This window comes from Cnephaeus nilssonii, assembly GCF_951640355.1.
Source record: "Cnephaeus nilssonii genome assembly, chromosome: 10".
Classification (NCBI taxonomy): Eukaryota; Metazoa; Chordata; class Mammalia; order Chiroptera; family Vespertilionidae; genus Cnephaeus; species Cnephaeus nilssonii.
In genome coordinates this window covers 64,476,349-64,500,142 of record NC_137081.1, presented here as the reverse complement: position 1 = coordinate 64,500,142, position 23,794 = coordinate 64,476,349, and the positions used below count along the sequence as shown (strand labels likewise).

Sequence of the window (23,794 nt, the reverse complement as noted above, 5' to 3'; positions counted from 1 at the left end):
GGGCATCAGGCAGTCAGAGTGGTTAGGGGTGATTAGGCAGGCAGGCAGAGGGGTCCCGGATTGCAAAAGGGTGCAGGCTGGGCTGAGGGACCCCTTCCCATGCATGAATTTCATGCACCAGGCCTCTAGTCCTATATAATAAAAGCCTAATATGCTAAGTGTCCGACCGTTTGACCATTTGACCAGTTGCTATGATGTGCAACTTATAATGTAGATAGGAGTTAAGACTTATTTGTTACAGTGAAGAACATTCTTCCTCACTCCCCTCCCTTTTTCTCTTCTCCTCCTACCACACACACACACACACTCCAGAGGCTTGGGCTAAAACGGGACATTTGGGTTCATAGGATGGGATGGTTTTTAAATAGACCAATTCCAGGCTTCCAACTCTTTCCCTCTGGATCAGCTCCATAGTCTATTTCACTCTTTGGTAATCCTGACGTTTTTGAGTATCACTGTTACTGATTTGGTTAATGCCCATATTTGGACACATCACTGTGGACAGAGAAATAGCTAGAGATATAGACAGAGAAATAGAGCTGGCAAATAGGTGAGTTGTCCGAAGGAAAGTCAGTATGCAGTTGCCAAAAGTAGCAGTAAAGCGTGGTGGGTGGCAAACTTCAAATGTCTACTCTAGCAGATATTATCATCTCCACCTTTCAGATGAGAAAATGGATATTCAGAGGGGCTAAATGACCTACCCAAAGTAGGTCTTCCGGTTACAAATCCTGCTCCAGGCTGCCCTAAAGGAAAAGAGAAGCAGCAATGGATAAGAAAAGAGAGATGGTTCTAGGTGTGACATTTATTTCTATCCTATTTTTTGAAGTGAACCAGGCATGATTGATTTTAGGGTGATAATTGAATCTGAATCTGTGGGGAGGGTGAACAAGAAATTTGTGGAAAATAAAATATCCCACGGTCTGTGTATAATAAAATGTCCCAATGTCCCAATGTTAGCAATTAAACTAGCTAACATTTATTAGCCATTCCTTATAGCAGTCACTGTGCTAAGCATTGTTCCTGTATCAATTAATACAACATTCCTATGAATTAAGGGTTTTTACAGATAAAGAAACTTAAACAAAAAATGGTGTTTAATATCTTATCCATGTGATTTAATATCTGTTTCATGTGGGACAGAGGTTACAGCTGAATCAGAAACAAGTACACAGGAAACCAAGCAAATGAAAAGATGATGTAACTGGAAAGAGGTAGAGCTAAGATTTAAACCCAGGGAGTTCAGAACCCATTGCAGTGCCTGTTTTTTTATTTTCATTGTCACCAATTAGCAGCAATATTTAGGGACCTGCCATGTGCCGCCTGCCATAGCAGATACTTGGTGCAACAGCTATTTCCTAGAAATTTTCCCTATACATTTGTATAATTCAATTCATACAACCACATTTAAGAATTTATAAATGCCTACTATGTTTCCACAGATCATGGTTAATGTTAACTTTTATGCTGTTTTTGTTTTGTTTTATATTTATCAGAGTTACGCATGCAGATAGTTTAAAAAAATCAAGTAGTCCTACAAAACTTATAAAAAAAACACACACAACAGAAACAAGTCCTTGCTGTGTACTTCCTTTTATTATTTTTCCAATTCCCAGAAGCAATCACTTTCTTTTTACTTTTTTTCCTGTTTCCTCTGGTATTTATGAAAAATAATATCTCTAAATAACATGATTATATTTCTACTTCTTGATTTTTTTTCAGCTTCAGATAATCCATTAATGTGCCACTATGGGAGATGTAGATTTAGATCTTTTATGTCCCCTACACCTTCACCACAAATACGCCATCTTCTCAGTCTGATGACTTTTAATAACCATATCATGTATCTAATTCTCTGCTTTCCCTAACAATAATAATTGTCATATTTTTCATTTGCTTGGTTTTCTGTGTACTTGTTTCTGATTCAGCTGTAACCTCTGTCCCACATGAAACAGATTTCTTTTTACTATCACTTTTGGATTTCTTTTTGTCCCTGTTTTGAATAGGATCTTCTGTTTTTAATGTCTTTCCTTCTTTATTTACTCTCTCATTTTGATGGAGCACTTCTAACAATAGTTTTGATCTTCGCTCTCTGAAATGCCTTTATGCTTTACAGACATTTGATTGATTTTGTGGCTGAGAACAGACTTTGTGGTTTGGAATTTAGTTTCTCTCAAAATTTTTATATTCTCTCCCCATTGTCTTTTAGTGCTTAAAAGTTGAAAGACAATCTAATTTTTGTTGTACATTTTTGTTGTTGTTGTTGTTCTGGAACTTTCACTATTTTCTGTGTTTCCAAAAGTTCTTAAATTTTATTATGATGTGCCTTGTTGGGGTTTTATTTTCATTCATTTGACCAGACACTCAGTGTTGTTTAATGTTGTTTAATTTAGGAAAATTTTCATGAATTGCTTCTTTGATTACTTCTTTCTCTCCATTTTCTCTTTTCTTTCTGTTATCTGGATGTTGAACCTCTAAATTGGTCTAATTTTCTTATCCTTTCTCTCCTATGTTCCTTTTCTTCGTCTCTTCTTTCTGGATATCATCCAACCTTTAGATTTCCATTCCTAATATAATTTTGTTTTTCAGAAACATTTTCTTTGTTCCTTTTTTTATGAAATATCAACTTGTTCTTGTTTCATGGATGTAGTCCTCTCATATCTTTGAGGATAATTTTTCTGGAAACTTTATTTCCCCAAATAGTTCTATTTCCTGTTTTTTTGCTTTAAGGCTTCATCTTTTATGTTAGGAGCTTTTCTCTAATGTCTAGTGGTCTTGGACTGTCAGCTCACTTTTAAGGTAGTAAGAAAGGTAAATGCGTAGATAACACTTAATTGGGGCTTAATAACTGTGAATTCCCTAAACCTAACTATGCTATTTATTCAGAACCCCGATATTATTTTTTAAAATATTTTTTATTGATTTTTCACAGAGAGGAAGGGAGAGGGATAGAGAGCCAGAAACATCGATGAGAGAGAGACATCGGGATGTGCCCGCAACCAATGTACATGCCCTTGACCGGAATCGAACCTGGGACCTTCCAGTCCGCAGACCAACGCTCTATCCACTGAGCCAAACCGGCCTCGGCTTTATAATTTTTTTTTTTTTTATTGATTTCAGAGAGGGAGAGGGAGAAAGAGCTAGAAACATCAATGATGAGAGAGAATCATTGATCAACTGCCTTCTTTTTTTAAAAAAATATATTTTATTGATTTTTTATAGAGAGGAAGGGAGAGGGATAGAGAGTCAGAAACATCGATGAGAGAGAAACATCGATCAGCTGCCTCCTGCACACCCCCTACTGGGGATGTGCCCGCAACCAAGGTACATGCCCTTGACCGGAATCGAACCTGGGACCCTTGAGTCCGCAGGCCGACGCTCTATCCACTGAGCCAAACCGGTTTCGGCAGAACCCCGATATTATTTTAGTGAATACCTTCCTTTTCATTTCAGTTAGATTCACCAAAGAAGTTTTTACTCTCCTGCCTAGAGGTTATAAGATGGGCTAGTAGCATTCTGCAAACCAAGCAGAAGAGAAGTGGGAGTCTCAATATTCAGCATGTAAAATGTCACTCAGCTCTGTTTTCAGTTGAGCACTCTGCCCTCCAGAATTCTTCAAAATTTCCCAGTTCAGGAACCTTGCTAGGATGAGAGAGGGAGAAGTTCTTGTCCACTTCTGAAGGGTAGGAAGGAAATGTAAAAGACAAATTCTTAAATAGAACTCCAAAGAGGTTTGCTCTGATTCCCACCTTTAACTAACTTTCATAAATCTGGGTCCCCCCAATTCCTAAGTTTTTTTGGAAACTAGTACAAATTAAATTGCTTCTTGGCTTTGCCTACTGCTGCTTTAGGATTCAACTATAGTCAGTTAGCTATAGTTTTCTGCCTACTAGCTCCCAAATTTTGGTTACTGTCATTCATCTCTATTCTGCTTTTCTTTCTTGGCTTATTCTTTTTAATAAAATATTTAATATTCTATTGTATTTTAGTGTGGTTTTGAAAGGGAATGAAGTTAAATGTGTATGTTCAATCTGCCACCTTTAACCAGAAGTCAAAGGTGTTGATTTTGTCTACTATATAGTTTCTTCTTTTTTATTTTATTTTTATTGAATTTATAGTTTCATTTTTTAAACATTTGTTAGATTTGAGATAAAGATTTTTCTTAAAAATAAATTTTTATCTGGAGAAAATGGGAAATTGCCATATTCAATTCTATACTCTGTCTCAGAGTAAGATTTGAGGAGATTGCTGTTCACATATTATATATTTTGCATTTAAATGGTTTTATTACCATACAGACCTGCTTCCTTCACAGCATATGGTGATATGTATTACTGGGTTGGCCTGAAAACAGTAACTGAGAGCCATATATTACATAGCTCACGCTCTTATAATTATGACATATACTAAGATGATTAAATTTTCCAAATCAAACACTGGACAACTTAGTTTAAACTTTAAGGAAAGTAAGTAGATCCACGAACATTGGACCAATGTACTGTGTACATTTCATTCTCTTACTTAATGCACATTTGAGATAATTTTTTATTATCACACTATGTTTTATGAATAAAGATCATAAAGAGAGTCAGAGAAGTCAAGGTACTTCCCCAAACTCATACAGCTAGTGGATGACAAAGGTAGAATTTGAACCCAAAATTCACTTACTTCAACACTAATACTCTTTGGAGTGAGTGTGCATAATAAAATCTGGACTTACGCGACTGCATTAAAGAGCCCCAGAACTTGGTGAAAAGTCAAAGAAAGATCACTATCAGCAATAGTAATCAGAAAATTACATCATTTATTGTTGGCACCTTTCACACAACCATTTCATTGTATCCTAACAGCCCTATGAGCTGGCAATATAAATTTAAGTTTTATAGTTGTTTATCTCAAATATGTAAAACTTTGTTTGCCTATAGCTAAAATTACCTTATCTCACAAACACCTTTTCCTGGTCATCATTGTCTGTCTCCTCCCACTTCCCCTCTTCCACATCCCCAACCCCTCCACCCCCGCCCCTGCAGCACACACCCTGTCACCATCATTTATTTCCACAGATAAAAGTAAAACTTAATCTTACCAATTGGTAGTTGCTTGGTCATTTCTGAAGTAAAATTGAGTCAATTTAGGCTTTAAACTAAGTTTCTTCCCTACCTCTCACTTTCTCCTTTCCTTCCACTCTTCTTCACGTTCCTGGGAGACTCATATTATTCTGGCGTCAGTGGGTAAGTATGGGATTCCACACTCTTCCCTCTGCTTGCTGGTCTCTGCTGAGTTACTGGTTGGCCCTTGCATATTGGCACCATATGCCAGCACCTACTGAGATATGGTTCCTCTTGCTGGGCCTCATACTGAACATACTGCCATGGTCTTTGCCATGGTCTCCAGCTGTAAGGACCTTGCACTCTTTGCCATGTTTTCTTAAACCTCACTCTCCTTTTTGTCTGCCCGATCAGTCTTCAGACTTTTGCAATCCACTCATAGCAGAGGCTTCAGGAACTTTTCAGGTGCTCTGCCACAATACACACATATTGTATGTATTGTATGTAATACACTGGCGTCGTAAAATCCAAAGGTGTCTTCAGACAACCCTCCCAGGTACCTTCCTAAGACATTACCTTCGGTGCTCTATTCTCAGACACCTAGATGCTCTTTCCTGCCTGGTGGGCAGAATCTTATTTCCTCTGCATGGGAAAACATCTATTTTATCCTCTTACATTCTTGCCTATTTATAGTTTTTTATGCCATAAACTTTATAAGAAGAATATATAAGGCAGCTCTTTATATCCTGAAATGATCAATTGACAAAACATCATGTGAAGAGAGCAAAGTAAAAACAATGTGTATAACTTGCTCCATGTCTGTAAAAACTTGTTTAGATATGGCAACGCATTACACATTTCTGGAAGAAGACACGAATCTGGATCGGGTCGCCTTTGGGGAGGGAAAGCAGATGTCTGGGGAACAAGACTGGAAAAGAAATTTTTCACTGCCTTTTTATATCTTTCAAATTCTATACTATGCAAATAATTTATCCAAAAAGTAAATAAAAGATCATTGTAAAACATTTATAATTTGGCTTCTTTAATCTTGCCAGGCTGCAAATCATCTGATTCTCAGCCACAGACAGAAAGAAGCTCTTTTGCCAAAGCCATCTTTTTCCCCTCCTCTGCTTCCTGATGTGCCGCTCTGTCTTGTGGAACGAAGGCTGCATGAAGCAGCAGCCTACTTCAACCTCCTGACTGTTTGCCTTACAGTAGAAGGGAAAATACTTCAGTAGGAAGATGGCCTGAGTCCCAAATATAACAGATGATAGTTTAGCTATTTTGCTAACTTGCCAGACTGAGATAGAGGGTCCTCATTACCCTTCACTTAACCCCTTTGGCCAACCCAAGTCTATATTTTAGGGTCTGTTCCTTGCAAGAATTTTTGTTATCTGCAGGCTTATCACACTGAATAGGTATTTAATAAATTATGATGACTATAAATGGATGAATGAATTTTATAAGAATAAGCCACCTAGGTTCATTCTAAATATATTAACTGATATTAAAGGTTGTATTTTAAATTTTCTAAGTGTCCGTTATTTATAGCTCTCTTTTTTCCCTGATCCAAAAGCCAGTTAAGGATCATATATTGTATTCAGTTGTCCTATCCATTTAATTTCCTTTTATCTAAAAAAATTCCCCAGCCTTTTTGTGTCATGACATTGACTTTTTTTTTTTTAAGTCTGGGCCAATTGTTTGGAAGATGTTCCTTAATTTAGATTTTTCTGAATTTTTTAATTGTTAGATTTAGATTAAATATTCTTGGCGAGAATACTCCATTGGTGATGCTGTGCCTCCTCCAGATAATATAAAGAAGAAATTGGTAACACAGTAGATGAGTACTCTACTATGACTTGATGGAGAGTCCAAAATGAGTTTTCAATTCTCATTGCTTTAATTTTATACTGATAGGTCATTTTTAAGTGGTTTGGTAGTTAAATAGACCAGATAGCAGTAAACAGTATTTTAATCAATCCATTGGCTATCACTTGGAACAGCAAAAGTGTTCTATTAAATTGATCAGTTTCTTGTGAGTTTGTAACAGTTTGTGGAACTGATAGAAGTTTCTAATTTGCAAAGTGAGGGCCAAGTGATAATAATATCCACCTCACAGCACTGAGTTGAGAATTACTTGAGATGTGAACAGAAGTGAAATATCACTTACAGTAATATACTCTGTGAAGGGTCTCTATTAATGTAACCAACCCTACCCAGGTATTTATTTTTTAAACCACATATATATCATATACTATTACATATGGCAATGTTCTAAATATTTTATGAATATTAATCTTTGTAGCAAAGATTGAATATTATTATCATCCCCATTTGTAGATGAGGAAACTGAAGTACAGAGAAGATAAATAATTTTTCCAAGGCAGCCTGTACAGCTCCGATGTGTGCTTAAGGATGGTTTTCATTTCACCACTCCTTTAAATTAATGTGTGTGTCTGTGTTACTTCTGTTTCAGAGAGAAGAGGTACTCCCATATAGGGATTCATAAAGGCATAGAGCACCTAGAGATTTGCTGCCTCCATTACGCTGCTGGGTCTCACAGCACTTGTTATGTTTTTAAGTTTCTCTCCAGAAGGTAGGAATTGTGTTTTTTTCTCTCCACGAATTATTTATATAATTACAGTTTTGTCTGTGAACTTAATTTTTATTAAATATTAAAAGCATCTTCTGACATCCATAGATTAAATTGCCAAAGAGTTAAGACACATAATCACATTGCCTCTAAAAAAACATTTTCTATTCTAAAATTAATACATGTTCATTGTAAAAATATTATATATATATATATATATATATATATATATATATATATATAATAGTACAGAAATGTATAGTAATCCTACCACCTTGAGATAACTATTCTTTATATTTTGTTGTAATTCTTTCTAAATTTGATGCATATATAACACATAACATTATCTATATAATTATTATGATTATAACTGGCAACAATCTATATGTATAAAAGCTTAAGCGACCGAACGAGCAGTCGACCAGTCACTATGATGCACACTGACCACCACGGGGCAGACGCTCAATGCAGGAGCTGCCCCCTAGTGGTCAGTGCGCTCCCACAGCAAAACTCCCATGGCTGGCCAACATTCCGTGGTCCCTACCCCCGGCGGCCAACCTCCTGCGGTCTCTACCCCCCGCCCCACCAGCCAACCTCCCACGGCCCAATGAGGACTGGGCGAGACAGCCCCAATTGGCCCTGATCGCCGGCCAGGCTGAGGAACACCACCCGTGCACGAATTTGCACACTGGGCCTCTAGTAGGGTATAAATTAAACACTCTTTGGCTACAGTGCTTCTTTCACTTAGCAAGTTGTGGCATTTTTCATGCCAGTAAATATCATCTACATTAGCATTGTCAAAGATCATAAAATATTCTAGTTTAAGGGTATAGTATAAATTGTATAACCATTTTCCAATAATTGAGTATTTGAGATGTTTCCAATATCTCCCTGTGGTTAACATGACTTCAGTGAATGTACTTGTGCATCCACCTTTGTATTCATGTCTAATGATATTTAGGACAATTTCTAAAAGTAAGTATTGTAGAACTTTAGTTCCTAAGCATTCTCTCTGATGGCTCCAGGACCTATAATGTAAGAAAACACTGACTATTATCCACCATCTTGAAGAATATCAATATTTAGTAGTATATTAAGGTCTTAGAAATCAAACTTATTTGATTATAGAATCCTTTCTTAAAATAAAACCTGTCTATGGGCTGTTGAGAGTTGGAAAAGTTGTGTATGTGTGGGGAAGGGGGCATATGGGAAATATTTCTAGTTTCCGCTCAATTTTGCTGAGTCCAAAACTTCTCTAAAAAATAAAGTCTATTTTATAAAAAGCAAAGAGAAAATTTTTAAAGGGGAAAATATTTAAGTGCCATTGTATACATTTACATTTCAAATTAAATTTAGACTTGCACACATACACATAAAATACATCTGACAACATCCCACTTAACACTGGAAAATACTAGCTTATGGTATATTCTTTGAAAGGGAATTGGTGGATCAAAAAGTAAATATACTGAAAGTCTACCAATTTGCATTTTGCCACCAATGTAGGGGAATGCCACTTTCACTGTAGTTTCGTCATTTGATAGTAACTGTTTTTGTTTTACGTAAATCTGATATGAGAAAAGTATATGGTATTTTAATTTTCATTTACTTGATTACTGGTGAGATAAATGTCTTTTTATACTTTTATTTGTCCATTATTTTTCTTTTATGGCCATCTCATTTATGCCCCATTCCAAATTTTTTTTAGGCTTTTTAATGGATTTTTTTTTATTGCAAAGAATCAAGAATCATATTAAGAATATTAACACTGTAAATCACATGTTACAATTATGTTTTCCCTCATTTTCATCTTTTTATGTTTTGTTTTTATTTTATGTATTTTAATTTTGCCATGTAAGGTTGGCATCTTATGAGGTTAAATCAGTCTGTCATCTTCATGGATGCTGAATTTGGTGTCTGTATGTGTATTGGCTTTTTCTAAAAAAACTTTTATTATGAATAGTTTCAAACATAGAAAATTTGGGAGAATCTATTCTGTATATATAAAAGCCTAAGTGACCAGCAACTGGCCAACCAGCCGGTAGCTATAATGCACAATGACCAGCAGGAGGCAGATGCTCAACACACAAGCATGGAAACATGGAACAGACTGATGAATCTCAGAGGGAAGGGGGAAGGGGAAAGGGTGGGAAGAGATTAACCAAAGGTCTTATATGCATACTAGAGGGGTCCGTTGGCTTGGCCTGCGGGGATCAGGCCGAAACTGGCTCTCCGACATCCCCCAAGGATGTGAGAGCACAGGCCAGGCCTTGGGACCCCACCGGTGCACGAATCTGTGCACTGGGCCTCTAGTAGTGTAATAAATCCCCATGTATTTCAATCTGGCCTCAATAATTAACAACTCATGGCTAATCTTTTTCTTTTCAAACTCTTATATTATGTTGGAGCAAATTCAGACATTAAGTTATTTCATCTATTAATATTTCAGTATGAGAGTAACTCTAAAGGTAGTTTTACCTAACCCCTGTTTTACATCTGCCATAGTTTTTCTTGCTGAAATCATTGACTTCCACTACAACATACTTATAATGTAATACCAAACATCCACATTAGCTAAGATTAGTGTTATGTAATTTAGGATTTTAAAATAGCCTTCATAAGAATTTAATTATACTGACTACCTGTGACAAAAAAAAAGTTACTCATTTTTCATGCCTTAAATATACATATATTTATGACCCATACTTTTTTGTTGCTAAAGTTATATCAATAAAAAGCCTCAGTTTCCATTTTTACTGAAGATAAGCCTTATTAGAAGCTGTAACTCTTTTTACACCACAATATAGATATTATTTTTCTGTCCTCAGTAGGTACTGTCCTAAATTGTTTTATTAATGGGGAATTTTTCAAGACTTTTGAATAAAACTACATATGCCTCTCCAGAAACATAGCAGAATTTTTTTTTTTTTTGAATCCTTGGTTTAGATGGAATACAAAATTTTACATGTTTTATGTGATTAATATGTGATTACTTTTTAAGGTATCAGTTCAGAAGAAACCAATACCTTTTTTTTTTTTTATAGATAGGGAAGGAGAGGGATAGAGAGATAGAGTCATCAATGTTAAGAGAGAATCATAGATCAGCTGCCTCCCACACGCCCCACACTGGGGATTGAGCCCATAACCCAGGCATGTGCCCTGACCAGGAATCGAACATGACCTCCTAGTTCATAGGTCAATGCTCAGCCATTGAGCCACATTGGACAGGCAAGAAAGCAATACTTTCTTAGGGTCTTCTGGGGGGGGGGGGGGGGGGTTTGAAAGTGAATATAATAGTTCAAAGGAAATTAGGATATCACATGATTACTACTGCCAGAAAGAGTACAGAACATAATCAGATGTGGTGCTTATATAAAGAAGGATACAAAGAAAAGATAATCTCAACTAGAAATAGAATTGTCAATGTATATGAAAAGCAGAGGAGGAAAATAAGTGTGAACTTTAGTCACAGCTAAGTAAAATCATGTAAGATTTAATAGTTAATAGAGATCTTTGGGTTAGTATAGTCAGGTCATATTATTTTATGAATGAGAAAACAAAAGAACAGAGAGTTTAACCCAGGTTTGTCCAAAGTCACGCAAATGTTGTTTTTTTAGTTTTCTCAAAGACATTTAAAAGGTTCTAAAACGTTATTATAAACAATAATAAATAACAATTATTGAGTGCTTACTCTGAACCAGAGAATCTACTAAATATTTTCAATCATTTGTCTCATTTAATCCTCACTTATACTTTGCAAAAAGAACTATTATTATCCCTTTTAAGGCAACTGACACTAATCCAGGGAGTCGGAGACATATAGCCCTCCCTCAGTACGACGCATTTCACTATCACTCAAGCAGACAGAATTATGGGAAGAACAGAGAAAGGATTGCAATTAGCAATCCTAGAAATAAGGCAAGAGTGGAAACTTTTGGCAGGTTAGATGGCAAGAAATAATATTTTGACATCCTAAATAAAAAAAAAGTGAAAGGTCTAGTTAAAGAAATTTGTGGTATGATTTGACTCTAGCTTATTCTCTGATTTTCAGGGACTATTGCATCCCTCAATTCATTTTTGCAGTTAAAAAAAATTATTTTGGATTTTTGAATAAACGATGTCTTATGAGAACTATAGTACAAAATTCTGAATTTACCAAACTCTTCTCCATTATCACTGCTTTTCATATCCCCTTTAAGGACTTTAGATATCTAGTTGCATGTATTATGCAATGCAGTCCCTAAGTATTTTTGTTATTAAAATATCTTTTTAATAAGTTAATGAAGAAAGCAACAGTCCAAACAAATTGCCTGTTGCTCTAGGTTTTCATGCTTACTGCAATGGATCTCTATAGGTGCTTGAATTAGATAAAAAATTAAATCATGAAAGAAGAAATGATTTTCAAAAATGAGTATGCAAGTTTAGTTCTAAATAGCAATAGCAATCACAGTTTTAGCTTGAGGCTTTTCTGAGGGATTGTGAATAATGATTAGGGGAGATTAGAGGCCTGAGGCAAAGCCTTGGGACATTCACGCACATAGCCAGCCATTTAGCCTCCAAAAACTGGTCTTTAGGTTGTGGAGTATTGTTTGAAATACCGGAGGGAATCAAACTGAAGCTGTCACTTTATCCCAAGGACCATCTCAGGAATCTGAAGTTTAAATGGTAACATAAATGTTTACCAAAACAAAAACCCTTGGTAGGTTTTTCAGGTCCTATTCTTTCATTTTATTTTTACTGCTTTGGGTATGTATATTTATTTGCCTGTAGAAGGAATTATGTATAAAAAATTGTAACACCAAGAAAGTAATATCACTGTTGAAAATTGTATTCAGCTAGGAAGAGCATCTATTCAGGGGAAATAGGTAAGATTTTTGTTTTTAAAAAGATAATAGCCTTAGCTGGTTTGGCTCAGTGGATAGAGCATTAGCCTGCAGACTGAAGGGTCCCAGGTTCCATACGAGTCAAGGGCACATGCCCGGGTTGCGGGCTTGATTTTCAGTAGGGGGCGTGCAGGAGGCAGCCAATCAATGATTCTCATCATTGATGTTTCTACTCTCTTTCCCTCTCCCTTCCTCTCTGAAATCAATAAAAATAAAAAATAAAAAAGATAATAAATGCCACATCTCATTTTTATTAGATTTTCATGGAAATTTATGTTTGAGAGAATTCTGGTTTACTGTTCTTTGCTGAAAATATTCTTCTAGCCTGATATCATCATGTAAAATTATGAACTGGTTAGTGTGGATATTTTGAAAGCCCTAAAGTCTTTAATTCATGGATAATTATGTATTTTCAGGTACCAAAATCTCAATTTCCTTCTATCTTTACAGCTATTTACTCTCTTTCCTAAAAATTTGTGACTTAAGTTAAAATGACTCTCTCTCTCTCTCTCTCTCTCTCTCTCTCTCTCTCTCTCTCTCTCTCCCTCTGAAATCAATTAAAAAATATATTTAAAAAAGAAACTAAAACATTTCATGGACCCTTAAAATATTGTGAGCCTTAAGCATTTGTGCCTACTGTGCCTAATGATAAGTCAGCCCCAGGGGCGGGGCTGGGGGCAGTAATGGGCCAGAAGCATTCCAAATGAAAGGACTAGCATAGACAGAAGATTTCAGAGGCTAGAGAAACCTGAAAGGAGACCAGTGTGGCTAAAGCAGAGAGTTCAGGGGAGGGAGGCATGAGGTGAGACTGGTAAGGCAGGCAGGGCCCTGTAGGCTGTGTTTAGGTTTTTCATATTCTAAGAGCAATGGAAAATCCCCAAAGGGCATGTGTGTGCTTAAATCAAATTAATAATACACATGGTTAAAATCAATAGTTCTTTGGTCCAGCTTTTCCCACTTAAGCCTCACTTCTCTTTCCATTTTCTTCCTGATATTTATCTTCATTTTTCCAGGTAAAAGTAATTTTCCTCCACATCATATTTTTTATTTATCATTTTAAAGCATCATGTATTAACACACACACACACACACACACACACAGGCCTTATACACTCACTCACCCTACCCCCCTCTACCTTTTCTCTATCATTATTCATTTAGTTTTATCTCTATTTTTGGTTTCTCTATTGTAACTGTGGATAATATACTTATACCTTTATTTTTTGTCCCATTAACTATAAATGCTGCTTTGGGATTGTCCCGTGTCAGATGAGAGTATTAGTGCACACATCTACTTCATGGTTCTGTTCTCAGTTCTTTAATTTTTATATTTCTAAAATTGGTTTCATTTACATTTATTTTATAACTACAATTAAGTATTTATATTATTGTGTCAAAGGGGCCTTTGCATCTGCTGTTCCCTCAATCTGGAAATTCATTCACCCAGATTACCACATTGCTTGGTCCTTCCCTTCCTTAAATTCTTGACCCTAGAGGCAGGTGCTCAGTAGGGCCATTCCTGGCCATCTTATTGGAAATATCCATTCTACTACCTGGCATTCTTGCTCTACTTTCCTTGTTATTTTTTTCTACATAGTATTTATTGTTAATATAAATAACATTTTCATTTCACCTAATTTCTGAAATTATTGTCACTTTCTACATTCTTGACTATAGATAGCTTCAAGAAGACAACAATTATTATCTGTTTTAACTAACTTATTATTTCCCCCCTCACTATTATATTCTCAGTCGCTAAATCAGTGCCAGACACACAATCATTTGAATTAATGGGTAACTGTATTTCCAAATGTTCTTCTTTGGTTATATGTCCTTATTTATGCAATTTTTTAGTTTTCTTAAAATTTGGAATTGCCTTTCGTCTTTTTGCATTATTTTTATTTTCTCTAATTTTTCAAATTGCTTTATTTTTTAAATATTTTATTTTTTAGTTACAGTTGACATACAATATTATATTAGTTTCAGTTTTACAACCTAGTGATTAGACATTTATATAACTTACAAAATGATCACCCCAATAAACCTACTATCCATCTTATACCATACATAGTTATTACATTGTTATTAACTACTAAAGGCCCAGTGCACGATTTGTGCACAGGTAGGGTCTCTCGGGGTGGCCTGCGGGGATCAGGCCGAAACCCACCTGCAGTCCAACGCCACCTACAGCTCCTACCTGCTGCTCCCGCTCATCCTGGCCCCGTGTGCCTGCTGTGGACTTGTGCCCAATCAGTCCCATTTGGGAGAGGCTCACGCTGCTACAGCAGTGCTCAACAGCCATGAGCCCTGCGTCTGGCGCCCTCCCAAGGGGAGTGACCTGTGGGATTGGGCTGAAACCGGCTCTCTGACATCCCCCGAGGGGTCCCAGATTGTGAGAGGGCACAGGCCAGGCTGAGGGACTCCACCAGTGCACGATCAGGCCAGGGAGAGACCATGGGAAGGCTCCAGGGCATGTCCAGCCCATCTCACTCAGTCCCGATCGGCCAGACCCCAGCTGCAAGCTAACCTACTGGTCAGAGCATCTGCCCCCTGGTGGTCAGTGCATGTCATAGCGACTGCTTGACCAGTTGACTGTCTGCCCCCTGGTGGTCACTGCACATCATAGTGAGCAGTTGAGCATCCTTAGCATATCATTAGCATATTATGCTTTGATTGGTTGTTCGGTTGTTCTGCCATTCAGTCTATTTGCATATTACCCTTTTATAATACAGGACTAAGAGCCCGGTGCACGAAGATTCGTGAACAGGGGGTAGGTCCCTCAGCCCAACCTGCACCCTCTCCAATCTGGGAGCCCTCAGGGGAGCCCTCTCCAATCCGGGAGTTTCTGTCTGTCTTTGCAATCACATGAGCGAATTGTCTGAGACCCCAACCCAGTTTGGTTTGTTGCTCACAGAATAATAAAGGCTTTTTTTTTCTTTGCTTCATTGGTGGAGATTTCCTGGAAGTTTTAGGATATCTTCCCTTTAATTTTTTCTAGACACTCTGATTTTACTTATGTCTCTCACCTTTGCTTTCCCTCCATCCCTCACCACAACAGTAACTTGCTCCAGGCTCACTTTGCTCTAGTGTCTAGGAAATCCGTCTGCCACCAGAACTACTATTCCCAGAATTCCTGGTGCTCCCCGCACTCTTGGTTTTCCCTTCCTGCTCAGTTTTCGTCCCATGGCCTCCTGCTCTGCCAACTCCTCCAAGCTGCCAGCTCTCCCACTCTGCTTTCTGCCCGGCGGCTTGGGGGAAGCAACTGAGGGAGCCACATCCCCCCAAGCCACCGGCTCTCCCGCTCTGCTCTCCGCCTGGTGCCTGTGTATGCCATCTTTGTCAGGTTAATTTGCATACTCACTCCTGACTGGCTGGTGGGCGTTATGGAGGTATGGTCAATTTACATGTTTCTCTTTTATTATATAGGATATTCCCTATGCTATACATTACATCCCCATGACTATTCTGTAACTACTAATTTGTACTTCTTAATTCCTTCACCCTTTTTGCTCATCCCCCCCAACCTGCTTCCCCTCTGACAACTCTCAAAATGTTCTCTATATCTATGAGTCTGGTTCTGTTTTGCATGTTCATTTACTTTGTTTTTTAGATTACACATGTAAGTGAAATCTTGTGGGTTTTTTTTTTTTTTTGTCTTTTTCTGTCTAATTTATTTCACCCAGCACAATACCTCTAAGTCCATCCATATTATTGCGGATGGCAAGATTTCATTCTTTTTTTTATGGATCAGTCGTATTTCATTGTATATATGCCCCACTTCTTTATTTATTTATTTGTTGATGAACACTTATGTTGCTTCCCTATCTTGGCTATTTTAAATAATGCTGCAGTGAACTCATGGATGAATATATCTTTTCAATCTAGTGTTTTGGGTTTCTTTGGCTTAACACCCAGAAGTGGAATTCCTGGGTCCTTCTTTGTATCTTATAATAGCCTTTGTTTTAAAGACTATTTTGTCTGGTATAAGGATTGCTATGCCAGCTGTTTTATTTTTGTTTTTAGTGTCATAAAATACTTTTTACAGCCATAACCAGTTTGGCTCAGTACATAGAGATTCGACCTGCAAACTGAAGGGTCCCAGGTTCGATTCCAGTCAAGGGCATGTACTACCTTGGTTGCTGGCACATCCCCAGTAGGGGGTGTGCAGGAGGCAGCTCATTGATGATTCTCTCTCATCGATGTTTCTGACTCTCTATCCTTCTCCCTTCTTCTCTGTAAAAAAAAATCAATAAAATATATTTTTTTAAAAAATACTTTTTACATCCCTTTAGTTTCAGTCTATGTGTGTCTTTCTATTTGAAGTGAATCTTTTGCCGGCAGCAAGCTTTTTTTTTTTTAATTTAAATTCTTTATTGTTTAAGGGTGTTGTTTTGTTATTCATTCAGCCACCCTATGTATTTTGATTGGAGCATTTAATCCATTTGCATTTAAAGTAATTATTAATAGATATACCAGATGTACCAGTAAATAATGCTGATTTTGTAATCAAAGAAAACATGATAATTTCAGGAGAAACATCAAAAGTGCTTTATTCAAAGTAATATCCATCGCCACCTACACATTTCCCCCATCTTTCACATAATTTGTGAATATTATCCCAATAGAACTTTTCTTGTTTTGAGGCAAACCATTCAGAGACCAAATTTTCCACTTCTTTGTACATTTTGAGGTACTGCTCAGAATGTGCATGTGCCATCGATTGGAACAAGTGGTAATCTCAAGGAGCAAGGTTTGGTGAATACAGCGGGTGGGTTAATACTTCCCAGGCAAAATCTTTTAACGTGTCTTTAACTGGGTTTTTTTTCTTTGTTTTTGGGTTTTTTGTTTGTTTGTTTTGTTTTTGTTTGTTTTTTTTTTTGTTTTTTAAATATATTTTTATTGATTTCAGAGAAGGAGATAGAGGGAGAGAGAGAGATAGAAACATCAATGATGAGAATCATCAATTGTCTGCCTCCTGCACGCCCCCTACTGGGGATGGAGCCCACAACCCAGGCATGTGCCCTGACCCAGAATAGAACTGTGACCTCTTGATAGGTCAACACTCAACCACTGAGCAACACTGGCTGGGACAGATTATTGTCAGTCAGGCTGACCTCAAATCACTTTTGATGGTGGTTATGTATATCAACTTTCCTCTTCTCTAGCTCTTTATAAACTCTTGGGGACAAGGACTATGTCTGATTCATCACTGAATCTCATTTTCTTTTTTTTTCTTCTTTTTTTTTAATTTAATAAATCTTTATTGTTCAGATTATTACAATTGTTTCTCCTTTTTTTCCCCCCATATCTCCCCTCCACCCGGTTCCCTCCCCCCCTCTCCCCTTACCTCCTCCACCCCCGCTGTCCTCATTCATAGGTGTATGATTTTGTCCAGTCTCTTCCCGTAGCCCCCACACAGACACCCCTTTCCCCCTGAGAATTATCAATCCACTCCGATTCTATGCCCCTGATTCTATTATGTTCACCAGTTTATTCTGTTCTTCAGATTTTTAATTCACTTGACTTTTAGATTCACTTGTTGATAGGTATGTATTTGTTGTTCATAATTTTTATCTTTACTTTTTTCTTCTTTTTCCTCTTTTAAAGAATACCTTTCAGCATTTCATATAATACTGGTTTGGTGGTGATGAACTCCTTTAGCTTTTTCTTATCTGTGAAGCTCTTTATCTGCCCTTCAATTCTGAATGATAACTTTGCTGGGTAGAGTAATCTTGGTTGTAGGTTCTTGCTATACATCACTTTGAATATTTCTTGCCACTCCCGTCTGGCCTGCATAGTTTCTGTTGAGAAATCAGCTGATAATTGTATGGGTGCTCCCTTGTAAGTAACTAACTGTTTTTCTCTTGCTGCTTGTAAGATTCTCTCTTTGTCTTTTGCTCTTGGCATTTTAATTATGATGTGTCTTGGTGTGGTCCTCTTTGGATTCCTTTTATTTGGGGTTCTGTGCGCTTCCTGGACTTGTAAGTCTATTCTTTCACCAGGTGGGGGACGTTTTCTTTCATTATATCTTCAAATAGCTTTTCAGTGTCTTGCTCCCTCTCTTCTTCTGTCACCCCCATAATTCTGATGTTGCTACACTTGAAGTTGTCCCAGAGGCTCCTTACACTATCTTCAACTTTCTGAATTCTCTTCTCTTCTTGCTTTTCTGGAGGCGTGTCCTTTGCCTCTTTGTATTCCAAATCTTTGACTTGATTCTTGCATTCCTCTAGTCTGCTGTTGGGTCTCTGTATAATATTTTTTATTTCAGTCAGTGTATGTTTCATTTCTAGTTGGTCCTTTTTCATATCCTCGAGGGTTTCATTAAATTTATCGGCCTTTTCCATGAAATTCTTTAAAAACCTTATAATTGTGGTTTTGAACTCTATGTCCATTCGTTTGTTCTCCTCCATTTCTTTCGTTTGGGGTCTGTTTCCTTGCCTCCTCATTTTCGCTGCTTCCCTGAGTTGGTTAGGGTAGCTTTGTGTACTAGGTGTCCTATTGGTTTAACGGCTCAGCCTCCCAGTTACCTGAGGTGGATGCTCTTTGTGCACCCCTTAGTGGACTGTGTGTATAGCCTTGTTGTAGTTAAGTCTTGATTGTTGTTGGTGTCACTGGGAGGAATTGACCTTCAGGCCAATTGGCTGTGAGGACCCGCTGTGTCTATAAAGGAAGAATTGCTGTGCTGGAAACACGTTTATGGTGCGGGACTTGTTCCAGTAGGGCTTTGGCGCTCACTGAGTCTGCCTCTTGAATGTGTCCCTTACGAGCATGGTTGAAATCTGGTGTCGTTTCACACCGACCACTAGATGCCCTAGTTTCTGGATCTCCAATGGGGTGCAGGTCAGCTACTGTCTGAGGCCCCCCAGCAGGAGTTACAGAAAGAACTAGTTTTCTCCTCTTTGCTTGAGGTTTGGCAGTTTTGGAACAGTTTGACTGGAGCTGCAGTTTATTTGGTTAAGCTGCCACAAAGCAGGCCATTTATATGCAAAAGCAACTGTGTGGAGCCTGGGTGGGTGTGTAGAATGTGCGGGGCGGGGTCTCAGGGCAGGGCGGGGTCTCAGGGCGTCACTAGGCTAGGGCGTGGCAAATGGCAATGGCTGCCGTCAGCTGTCTCTGCCTTTCCGAGTTTCCAAGTCCCCATGTCCCACACTCCAGCACAGTAAACACTGATTGCTGGGTGCACCTCTGCAAGAAAGTCACTCTCACTTTCCGACCTGATGGCCAAGAGTCCAGCTTCTCCCCGTAGGTGTCTGGGTCCTCCGCGTGTCCCCAGAAACTGGAGTTCAGAGTGATTGGGAGCTTGTCTCCCTTCGGGTTGAAAAAAAGCCACGCGCCCCGTCGCCCACCACCAGCCCGCTACGCGCGCCTCCATACCTCAGATTTTCCACATTTGTTCTCCTTTCTTTTTCCTTCTTAGTTGTAAATATACCATTCAGCCAGCTTTCCCGTGGTTCTGGGTGGTAGATGTTTTGTCTTTTAGTTGTATTTTTGAAATTGTTGTGTGCGGTGGCAGTTTAGTTGTTTAACTTTGCCGCCATCTTGGTTCCTCTCCCTTTAACTGGTTTTGAAGTGTGTGATGGTGCGTTATCATGAAGCAAAATTACTTTGCCATGTCTTCTGGCCCATTCTGGTCGTTTTATGATCAAAGCGTGGTTCAAATTGTTTATTTGTTGTCAGTAGTGATCAGTATTAACGGTTTCACCTGGTTTTAGAAGCTCATCTTACACCACACCTTCCTGATCCCACCAAACGTAGAGCATTGTCTTCTTTCCGAAGCGATTTGGCCTTGCAGTCGATGTTGATGGTTGACCTGGATCAACCCATGATTTTTTGCATTTGGGATTCTCAAAATAAATCCACTTTTCATCTATAGTCAAAATTTGATGCAAATTTCTTTGGTGCCATTGAAGCAACATTTTACTGATGACTTTTTGGTTTTCCATTTGTCTTTCATTCAGTTGATGTGGCACCCATTTTCCTTCCTGTAAAATCTTTCCCATTGCTTGTAAACGATCCGAAATTGTTTGCTGAGCAACATTTAATCTTTCTGCAAGTTGTTTTTGAGTTTGACACACATCTTCATCCAATAATGCTTGTAATTGTTGGTCTTCAAACTTTTTTGGTTGACCTGGACATCTTTGTCTTTCACATTGAACATTGAAATCATCAATTTTAAAGTGTTTAAACCAGCGTTCACAAGTATCTTGAGAAGGAGCATGTTCACCAGAAGCTTCCTGAAGTATAGATAACTTTCAGCAGCCCTTTTCTTCAAAATACAGTAATGAATTAAAACTTCCCACACATGCTCTTTTTTTGGCACGAAATTCGACATTTTTCAGTGTAAAAATATCTATGATGTTCATACCTTCAGAAAATTTGACATATGAAGTTTTGAAACTTGTCAATACAACAAAATAGCATACATATCAAATCACTTATATATCAACATATGTATAACTCCATCTATTGAAAAATATTCGCATTATTAACTGTTACATCTGGTATATTTGCTGCCATTTTGATATTTTTATTTTTGATCTTTTTATTTTCTTCTTAAATAATATTCTTTAACATTCTTGTAATACTAGTTTGGTGGTAATGAACTGCTTTGGCTTTTTCTTGTCTGGAAAGCTCTTTATCTGTCCTTCCATTCTAAATTATAGCTCTCCTGGGGAGAGTAATCTTGATTGTAGGTCCTTACTTTTTACCACTTTTTTAAAAAATTAATTTCTTTTTTTGTTGTTTAAAGTATTACATATGTCTTCTTTTTCCCCCATCAATCCCTCTCTGGCCACTCTCACCCCCAAGGACAAACTCCCACCGCCCCAGTGTCTGTGACCATTGGTTATGCTAATATGCATGCATACAAGTTCTTTAATTGATCTCTTTTTTTTAAAATATATTTTATTGATTTTTTACAGAGAGGAAGAGAGAGGGATAGAGAGTTAGAAACATCGATGAGAGAGAAACATCGATCAGCTGCCTCCTGCACACCCCCTACTGGGGATGTGCCCGCAACCAAGGTACATGCCCTTGACCGGAATCGAACCTGGGACCTTTCAGTCCGCAGGCCGGTGCTCTATCCACTGAGCCAAACCGGTTTCAGCTAATTGATCTCTTACACACCCCAACACACACCCTCTCCTGCCTTTCCTCTGAGGTTTGACAGTCTGTTTGGTGCTTATCTGTCTCTGGATCCATTTTTGATCATCAGTCTATGTTCATCATATTCCACAAATAAGTGAGATCATGTGATATTTATCTTTCTCTGACTGGCTTATTTTGCTTAGCGTTATGCTCTCCAGGTCTATCCATGCTGTTGCAAATGGCAAAAGTTCCTTCTTTTTTATAGCAGCATAGTATTTCATTGTGTAGATTTACCACAGTTTTCTAATCCATTCATCTGTTGATGGGCACTTAAGCTGTTTACAAACCTTAGCTATTGTAAATTGTGCTTCTATGAACATAGGGGTGCATTTGTCCTTTATGATTGGTCTTTCTGATTTCTTGGAATATATTCTTAGAAGTGGAATTACTGGGTGGTGTTCCATCTTTAACTTTTTGAGGAAACTCCATACTGTTTTCCACAGTGGCTGCACCAGATTGCATCACTTTTAATATTGCTTGGCAATCCTTTCTGGCCTGCAAACTTTCTGTTGAGAAATCAGCTGCCAGTCTTATGGAAGCTCCCTTGTAACTAACTGCTTTTTCTTGCTGTTTTTAAGATTTTCTCTTTGTCTGTAACCTTTTGCATTTTAATTATGATGTATCTTGGTGTGGCCAATTTGGGTTCAGTTTTGGACTCTCTGTACTTCCTGGACTTGTATGTATGTCTGTTTCCTTCACCGGATTAGGGAAGTTTTATGTCATTTTTTCAAATAGGTTTTCAATTGCTTGTGCTCTCTCTTCCCCTTCTGGAATCCCCAGATGCAAATGTTGGTACACTTGATGTATACTCTCCTCATGTTTTGGATTCTTTCTTTCCTTTTGCTATTCTGATTGAGTATTTTCTGGGATCTTATCTTCCAAATTGCTAATTTTATCCTCTGCTTCCTCTAATCTACTGTTGATTCCCTCTAATGTAGTCTTCATTAAGATACTGTATTCTTTGTTTCTGATTGGTTCTTTTTTATGTTTTCTATCTGCATTTTTATGTTTTCTCTCTTTTTGTACAGCCTACTTTAGTGAAGCATATCCTTAGCAACTTCCTAAGAACATGGTACCTTTCACATGTTTGAAACGTTCTTTATTTTATTTTTAACTAGAGGTGTATCCAGGACCTAACTTTAGAACATATAAGCCTAGGAGTAGGACCTGACTGGAGGGCGGGGGTTAGGGGGTAGGAAGAGGAGAGGTGGGGTTGGAGTGGAGGATGTGTGCATCAATATTGACAAGGGAGAAAAATGCATTAAAAGATGCCATGTTTTTGTTTTGTTTTTAATATATGTTTATTGATTTCAGAGAGGAAAGGAGAGAGAGAGAGAGAGAGAGAGAAACATCAGTGATGAGAGGGAATCATTGATTGGTTGCCTCCTGAACGTTGGACCAAGCCCACAACCCAGGCATGTGCCCTAGACCAGAATCGAACCTGGGACCCTTCGGTCCGCAGGCCAACACTCTATCCACTGAGCCAAACCAGCCAGGGCAAAAGATGCCATGTTTTGACGTTTTAGACATTAAAAGTTCCTTCTTTTTTATAGCAGCGTAGTTTTCCATGTCTAAAAACTCACATTTTGTACCACTTCTACTTACTTTTTTAAAAATAGGAATCATTGTGTTAAAAATTGTAGAAAAGGCCTTTAAAGAATATGCTGAGGAGAAGCAATTGCTGCCAATCTGTGTGTCATCTAAATTCTAGTTTATCTCTGAATTTGGAAGGTGATGTTCCACAGACTTCTAAAATTCTTTCGCACCAGCCTCAGTTCTTTGTAGCTTGTCTGCTCTTTCCTTCTGACAACTTTTGGAGCTTGCTCTTGTTTTTCTTGGCATTTTTTTCACTTCCTAATGATGTAGGTGTAGGCTTTTCCTCTTCATGTTGTATTTAGTGAACACTTTCATCTGAGGAGTTTCATCTCTAAAAAAATTATCCTGTATTATATCTTTAGCAATTCTCCCCCTTTTCTTTTCCTTCTTATTCTTTCCTCTGTAGCTTCTGTTATTCTACGAAGGACTACATGAGTTGAATAACTAATGTCATATATTTTCAATGATACTTTCTGTTTCTTTTAAAATCTGCTTTTAGGCAACGCTTTCAATTCCTAAACAAGTCCAAA

At 37.9% G+C, this 23,794-nt stretch overlaps 1 protein-coding gene across 5 annotated transcripts in view; it reads left to right on the top strand.

Moving 5' to 3' along the window:
- Positions 1 to 23,794, top strand: part of MBD5 (methyl-CpG binding domain protein 5) — a 410,559-nt gene that overhangs the window by 234,035 nt on the left and 152,730 nt on the right. For all 5 annotated transcript variants that reach the window (XR_013814139.1, XM_079783240.1, XM_079783243.1 and 2 more), the window contains exon 4: positions 7,522 to 7,641. The gene's annotated coding sequence lies outside the window, so the exon portion shown is untranslated. The remainder of the gene's footprint in view (positions 1 to 7,521; positions 7,642 to 23,794) is intronic.